The following is a 6,703-nucleotide window of genomic DNA, read 5'->3' as shown; positions in this document are numbered from 1 at the left end:
GTACCGAACGTCCTCAAACGTCGTGCGTTTCAGCATACTTTCCCCGATTTGAATTCAAACGATCCTCGGGTCCAGCCGAGTAGTATCGAGTTTTGTCCTTTTCCGTCGCGTCATTAGCATTTTGTATGGTTGGAGTTAGAGATTGTGAACGCACGGGTATTATTCGGTGAAAAGGGAACAATATTCTTGGAAACTAAATGTACAAGTAAATAGTAAAAAATCAGAGGTAATTGAAAATGACAAAGTGGAAATCGGTTAGTGGGGATATTTTCATCATGAGTGGTGGAAGTAGTGGCCTTGAGCGAGTAAATCTTAACTTCTAGCTATAACACGCAGTTTCTACATATACTGCAGCATTACACAGCACCTGCACATTATAATTATATTAATTATAGGCTTAAAAAGAAATCCCTATAATTGATCTATCTACATTACTCTACGCTCTATACCAGCAAGAACTGTAAATACCTAAATCTCTTAACCCGTGGTAATTTAACAAGTATGTATTATGGTTAGTGACCTTGAACGACCAAATCTCACGCTCTACAGCTATAATAACCTAGGAATAAAAAGAAATTCCTGTAATCTACACCTTAACTCTCAAATACCGTCCGTCTTATGTTACTGTAAATTCCATAAGAGCAAGATTCCAGGATACTTAAAGCCACAAGTCCGCAATGATCCAAAAAGGCGTTCACGCCGGCAACCAACCGGATCGGATAATTTCGGGTTAGTTATGCACGAATACGAGTCGAACTAACGGGTCCACGGAGCTCGTTTACGCGACCTCTGGCGGTCATCCCGTGGCTAAATGCGCGAGAGGCTTTCTCCGTGGCTTGGAATGCGGCCTCTCCCTCTGACCGGCTCTCTGGCTCGCTTCGAGGACAGCCACGGAGGTACGCCGGCCTCCAGGTCCCGCTCCCTCCAGATTTTGGTTACATTAAGAGCGCCTGCGTACCGGAAAATTGGGCTTCCCTGCTTCTTTCTAGAAAAGCGGCCGGCTGAGTTCAAGTTTCTGCCGTCACTTGTCAGTTCCATGTTGTAAATGGACCTTTAAGGAGCATGTACACCGGTGAAACATGATGTCGTTGGTCTCGATTATTGTCCTGTTTCTTTCGATGATAGACTGTCCGATGATGAATCTCTTCTTCTACTTAATAAGGAATTTTACAAGTGGCCGATAGTTGTGAAGGTATTCTGAAGTGAGAATAGGTATATCTGGAAAACGTTTAAAAAGGAAGTACTTATTCATTGACTGACCACTTGGAATTAATAATACATTAACTGTACATGTAACAGAAGTAGGGCAGACTTTTGTAATTGAGATCACACCACTCCCGCGGTGAGGATATTGTTGGAATAATGAATAATTCGTTTAAAAATGAGAATTCATTCCGAGGCTCTGTGCAGCGGCTCTGCTACTACTCCAGTAATCTCCTATTGCAAAATGTTACCTCGCCGGTGACTCAGTAATTAAGCATTTCCAGCGCGATAGCTCGCGAAAAATTATCCACGCGTAGAGTGGTTTCGATTAGAGATCAACCACTTACCGCAGCATGCTAGCGTACACACAGAGCAGAGACTCTGCGGTTATGCGGCTTAGTTTTCAATACAAATTTGCATCGTAACATTTCATAGTCCTATGGATCTCTAATCCTTGGATCCTCAGATTTTAGGACTCCGAGATGCTTCAACTCTTGGATTTGTAATTTTCTTGGACTTTTGGTCTTTGAATTTTTGGTTCTGGGATTCTTCCATATTTGGACACTCGAATTTTTGGACTCTTGGATCCTTGGACTCCTGAATCCTTGGACTCTTGGATCCCTGGACTCTCAAATACTTGGATCCTTGGACTCTTGGATCCTCGAACTCTTGGATCCTTAAACTGGACCTTTGTATACCTAAATTCGAGGATTTTCTGAATTTGAAAATTCTTAAAATTTGTGCATTTTCAAGGATACATAGAATTTCGATCTCTAAATTTCTAAACCCTTGTTTCAAACGCTTAAACTAAGACGTATCTTCCTGGAAGATTTATAACTACCGAGAACATCGATACTATTCAGTAACAAATTTCTACCAAGCGGAGAGCAAAAGACCAGTTTGCCAATCTGTACGCAGCCTAAGGCGCGAATGAACAACACTCGATCAAGCTGTAGGCCGCCGCGTGTCCGAGCAGCTCGCTTTCCATTCCGAACGAGAGGTTTTGCTCTTGCCGTTGTACAAGTTAAAATGTACAGACTCTGGTATAAACGCCGGCTCTAATTCGTGCTTGACGGGCACGCTTACTACGCGAGTAGAAGCAGCTGAATGAAATTTAGTTTCCGTTCGAAGGGTACCTTCTCCCGTCGATAGATCGACGATATCGGAATATTGATTCGTCGCGAAGGCTGAATTGCATAAATTTTCGCGACCAGAAAACGCAAACTCGTTGAGCAAGTGAAATTTCACGAATGATCCCCTTTTCTTTTTTATATTGCCTACTAACGATCGTAACTTTCGTAATCACCTTCCATCATGGCCATCTATGCGTCTTTGTTACAAATAACTACGTTATCTTCGAATATACCAGGAAGATTCATTGTCGAAGGTGACATTGCTGTCGAAGGATAATATTTTTCTTTAAAGCACGTTTTTCGTCGAGACCATGTCAAAGAAGCAGATAAGAAAGTTTCTTTGGTTCGCAAGATAAGTTGGTAACCTTGGCGACAACAGCTCTGATTTCCAAATTTCAGCGTACGATATATCGGTCAAGATTATTTCAAGGTTATACTCGTAGGATATGCAAAAAAAGAGTTTTTTCCAAGATTATTCAGATTAATTTGTTTCGAAAATTATCCGAGAAAAACATCTGTGACACCCTTTATATCAATGCATACTTCAAATACGCTGTTCAACATTCTCCTCAAACACAGCCTATTCAATCAATCTTACTACTCCAATTGAACATTTCGCAAATACTTAACATATTACCAATAGCACAAATTACACTCGAATAGGTTACAGAAACCTAGTAATGTAAAATCGAAAAATACTTCGATATATCTGAGAATACTATGAAAAGAATACTATGAAGAGAATACTAAGAAAATTTCTCCCTATGAATATACAAGTATGACTATAAGTAATAAATCTATCCGATTGGTTAGCAATGTGTTCATGGTAAACACAACGATATAACCCATAATTATCGTATCACATATCCACTTACGTTTCTCACATTCTTCGTACTAAAAAGAAAAATGGAAAAACTAACAACAAACTCGTTTCCAATCGTCTCATCGTGTCCACAAAATTCGAGACAAATCGGTGACCCGAATGTCATGTGGCTCCCTGTCAGAGGGAGCCAGAGAGCGCAAGAAGAGACGTCAAGCATGGCATGGTGCGGTGTACGGCGGAGAGGGGGCACCAAGCAGGTATTCAGGCTCAGCGAGCGAGGCAAGGCAGCCTTAAGAAAGCAGGCAGTCGGTAATATGGCGGGGGGCAAACGTAAGGGGCCGCGGGAGCGTAAAGTGAGTTTTCGCTCGCGGCTGCTTTGCAATGCCAGGCAGTCGAGGAGAGTCGAGTCGAGTCGAGTGGAGCCGAGCTTCTTAGAGTCAGTCTGGGACGTGGCCCCCCGTCGCATCCTTCTCGATCGTTGCGGTCCTATCCTCGTGCACGGCTACCACCTGTCCCAATCGTACGATCTTATCGCGCGTCGTCTGTGCTGATCGCTAGATACCTTGAAATGGCCGCGTTCTGAGATGCATTGATCATCGATCCAGTCGGTCCAGTGAATCATCGCGCTTCACCGATCGCTGTGGACACGTTCTCCTCTCGTTTGTCCCGCCGACCAGCGAACCTATAGATCGATCTTGTTGTTTTCTTTCTCTGATCGACGACGATGACATCGCCCCAGCAGCGGTGATTAGACTGAAACTACCTCCTTATTCGTGCAGTGATTTTGTGTGTGCGTGACTGAAGGATCAGCTGGAAGCTTGGCAGACGATATTCAACAGGTAGGAGGACATTCTTTAGTGGGAGTTTTTACGGTGGTGTTGGTGAAGCGTTTACATAGCTCGTGCATCGAGATTCCAATTTTTCTCGTTTGAATCATTGCACCGATGTTGTTACATGTTTGAGTCCGTCGGTGCTTGCAAAGACAGTTGGAGGTTTCTGAGGAAGGTGGTTGGTGGTTATCGAAAGGTTATTTATGATGGGATGTCGTTGAAGAAAATCGAAAATGTGTATACACACTAACCAAATAAGGTCGTATAGGATAAAGATCGGACGGATCGAGGTGAATAAATTAACGTGAAACGAGGGATAATATTGTGGCAATTTGATCGACTAATAACGGTTGGTTTAAAGAGCATCTATAACCGTTCGATCGATCCGCCACGAAGGACGTTCTGTTTTCTTTCCTTTTTTATCGACCCGCGCTTCCTGCATCATCCACCCCGTCGTATTTATATTCCTATTCGCGCGTCTCCTACACGCGCATGCGAACGTGTGTGTGTCCGTGTGGCGTAACAACTCATTATACGTAGAATGCTGGTGAGAGGAAGTTTAATGATACCGACGTCATCGGCGTTCCTCGCCTCTTTGTTTTTCCTAATTATGTCCGAAGAAATTGCGCCTCTCGCATCTCCATAATTCTGCATTCTAAACTTGTTCGCTCATCCTCCTACATATTGATCATGTGTATTTCTCTCGTTCTAACCTCTTCGCGCTGTAAACAACATTATAGACCGCAAGCAATACGAGACATTATTTTATTTCACTGTTTACGCCTGTTTATTGATATTTTCCTGGTATTTACCAAGGTTCTTTTTCTTATCGTCGCATTCCTTTCGTAAAGTTCGTTATTCCGGTTGATCGCGTCGGTCTTCGTGCGCGCCGTAACGACGACCGATCGCGTAATATCCTCCCGGGTGAAAACGCAACGAGGCAGTGAGAACGAAACGAAAACTGAATGAAACGAGCGTCCGCTGGAACCGCGGCTCGTTTTCCACGACACGCCAAAGAGAGTGGTGTACACTCTCTATAAACTCGTAGTTTCGCTTACTCCCGCAGTCGCGCCGCAAATTTTCTTTTCTCGCTCTCCCGCGAGAGATCTCGCATCAATGAGAACGACAATCACCGCGACGTGCTTAGAAACGCTACCTTTTTTTCTCTCACAGCCATTCGAAGAAACATTCCTTCCTCTGCTGTTACACTTGTGCCATTGTTTCACTGTCTCGACTTTTTGGTCCGTTTCGACATTTCTCTCGTTTCTGTGTACATGAAGGATGCATAAATTTGTTCGATACCAAATCATTGTTTGATTTTCTTTTTATTTCACTTTCTTTTTTATTCACATGTATATACAGTAATATTGGTTATGAGGTTAATTAAGAATGGTGACGGCGCTAGTATTTGTTGACATGTTAATTGGAACAATTAGGCGTGCACCATTTGCATGGAAGTGTAAATAGGTTTTTATGCTCTTATGCTATATATGGCTTCGCATCATCGTATCATTTTTTCGTACGTTCTTCCGGAAGGCTAAAGTGAAACAATATGCGGTCGCTAGATCGACATGCACATACACAGTAAGTAAACAGAGGAATCCGAGAAAGTTTCGCCGTGCAACCTGTTAACTGCGCAGGTATCCTGCTAGGAAAGCATAGTGTTTACGGTTCTTTTTAGCAAAACGACAGTCAAACCAGCCGGTAGAAATGTGAGACACTAAAACTAACCTCGTTAAAGATACTATACTTTCTTGCCATTATCCCTAAGAGAAAATAACCACTCTCATTCAATTAACGTATTAATTATCATTCTTAATGCACAATTTATACATTTACTTAGAAATCCGGTAAAAATTTCTATAATCTCGTTTATAGCTGTCATTTCGACGGTTATTAACAGTTATGTATCACAGTCAAGGTTCGCTCGTTCGACAAGACGATTTTTCTATAGAATATCGCGTGAGAGCGGGAAAGGGGCAGATAGGTTTTCTCAAGATAACGCACGGGATCGATTGGCGACATTTAGAGCGCGAAAAAGTAATAAACGATCCAACGGCTACGTCGTCGTTAAGGACAACGACATCGGTGTTCACTGGAATGTCAACTCGTTTTCCACGAGCCGTCGAAGGCGGATCGTTTTCCCTACGTAGAGCCCCCCCCCCTGATTCTCTCTGGTTCGGCTCTTACTTCACCTTCTTCCACTCGATAGCTCGGTAAATATACGAGTCGAAACTCCACGCGCGAGCGAGAGCCGTTCATCGACACCGATAGAAATCGCCGTACCATCGGCTGGAATGTCAATTAATTTTTCTCCCCACTTTTTAACCATGGTTGCTTGCGCTTCCGGTAACTCGACGCGTCGGTTCCCGCTTCTTTTACTTCCAGACGTTCGAAATATAATACATCAACGTTGCGAACGGCGTCCATGTTTACAAAAACGCGAACCGAATGCCGGGATGCGCAAGCTGTATGCGCGTACGCGATGGTATGGTTCGCGGACCGCGGAAATCGTCCGTTTCGAAGAATTCCCCCAATTGTCGAAAAAACATAGAAAGCAACCTGCCGATGAGACAATTTCTATTTTTGTGAATGTTGGAATTTGTGAACCCCATTTCCGGAATAAAAGAGAGAACGAATAGAGAAGATTGGTTTTTATGGAACTGCCAGACGCGTGTACACTTTAAGCGATTTGTAATTTCGTAACGAGTGAG

At 43.2% G+C, this 6,703-nt stretch overlaps 1 protein-coding gene across 2 annotated transcripts in view; it reads left to right on the top strand.

Annotated features, from left to right (window-relative positions):
* Nucleotides 1-3,635: 3,635 nt before the first annotated feature.
* LOC108574336 overlaps nucleotides 3,636-6,703 on the top strand; it is a 21,373-nt gene continuing 18,305 nt past the window's right edge. For both annotated transcript variants that reach the window (XM_017936907.1, XM_017936908.1), the window contains exon 1: nucleotides 3,636-3,998. The gene's annotated coding sequence lies outside the window, so the exon portion shown is untranslated. The remainder of the gene's footprint in view (nucleotides 3,999-6,703) is intronic.

Source organism: Habropoda laboriosa, unplaced genomic scaffold (assembly GCF_001263275.1).
Source record: "Habropoda laboriosa isolate 0110345459 unplaced genomic scaffold, ASM126327v1 scaffold176, whole genome shotgun sequence".
NCBI lineage: Eukaryota > Metazoa > Arthropoda > Insecta > Hymenoptera > Apidae > Habropoda > Habropoda laboriosa.
The sequence above is the reverse complement of the archived record's forward strand: the minus strand, read 5'-3'. Positions and strand labels throughout refer to the sequence as shown.